Raw genomic sequence first — 1,615 nt, 5'->3', positions numbered from 1 at the left:
ATTTATGTCTTATATAAGTGACACATATTTATAATCAGTAGAAATATTGCGTTGTCCTATATTAAAAATGCTAATATTATCGATAAGCACACTAAAATAAAGCGAAGTATAAGAAAATTAAACGCTCACAAAATAATTTACAGCTTAAGATTTAATATTTTAGATTCGGAAACTCGGAAACCTAAATATGTCCATAAAGTATATGTTTATACAAGGGAAAATTTATATCTATATATAAAAATGACATGAAAAATCATAGAGAAATACAGTATTAAATATTTCAGACTAATTTTTTTTAGTAACCATTTTAAATTACAGCCAAGAAAAAATTTTTTAGTAGGATTTCCTTGCAAAAATCCTGACAATTCGTAAGAATTCGTATTATATATAAAAGTTGGAAAAACTGCAAGATTTATATCCTTTGTAACATAGGTACTCATAAAAAAATATTAACAATGGTATTTTAAAGTCGATTCGTATCACAAAGAAGAAAATAGTGGAAATAACGATTGCATCGTTAGATTCGCTGTTTTATTTGTATTGTCAATTATAAAATACTTATAAAATAAAATAAAATTACTTAAATTCACTCATATATTAATAAAGAAAAAAAACGAATATGTCGAATCGAAATTAAATTATCTTATTTAAATTTAAATGAAGATATTTTTTTTTACATTTTTAATTTTTATATTTTATTTATCATAGCATTTATCTAGATAATTTTTATAGCATTATTATAAATTTAATGTATTATTATTTGATTGCACTTTTTTTTTACATGAGAGGTACATACTAAATTTTGTTGCTATTTTTTTATGCATGTAGATCTAATTTTGTTGTGCAAGTGTTTTATTGCCGATCTTGAAATAGAATCTTATTTTATGCAAAAAAATAATCTCATAAAATATATTGATAATCATAAGAGATTTAAAATATAATCATTAGTTTCATATCTAATGTACTATAGCGATTTTGAAAAAAACAGATTTATATTATCAGAATATATTTCTATATGTAAAAAAACAATTGAATCATATCAAAAAATATAAATTATGATCAATTATTTTGTGGTTATCCAACATATCGAATCTATATCTTATAAGCTTCTTTTTTTTAGAAAATTCGAAGCATAACTATTTATACTTAGTCAGCAATAAAAATTTTGTCGTTTTACTGCAAATGTTTATTAAAAATCAATTACAAAATTTTTATTTACGATTTAACATACTTTAATAAAACAAATCCTCCATGGACGGTAAAAAGTATCCTCAATGTAATGATAAATTTTTAAAAAAAATCAAACAAAGAATTGTAGGATTTTCAGTTTATTAATTTTTTTACAAGAATAAAACTAATTTCAACCTATTTTAGAAGCTAGAGTGAAATTTTTAAAATCTATGAGCACGATTACCTATTAATTGATTCTATAAAACCTTCATTAAATTTATTTAATATTGGTATTGCCTTTTATTAGGTTTTTATTGTGTAAATTGCCATTTAATAAATAGATAATTTAAAAATTTTGAGTCTACTTATTATTTATTTATTTTATTATGTGCATTTTTCGATCATGAAAAAGCATAGTTCAAGTCTTTAGAAAGGCTTATTCTGT

Source organism: Rhyacophila brunnea, unplaced genomic scaffold, assembly GCF_057557595.1.
Source record: "Rhyacophila brunnea isolate RB1 unplaced genomic scaffold, BYU_Rbru_1.0 scaffold_103, whole genome shotgun sequence".
Classification (NCBI taxonomy): domain Eukaryota; kingdom Metazoa; phylum Arthropoda; class Insecta; order Trichoptera; family Rhyacophilidae; genus Rhyacophila; species Rhyacophila brunnea.
Note: the sequence above shows the minus strand (reverse complement) of the source record.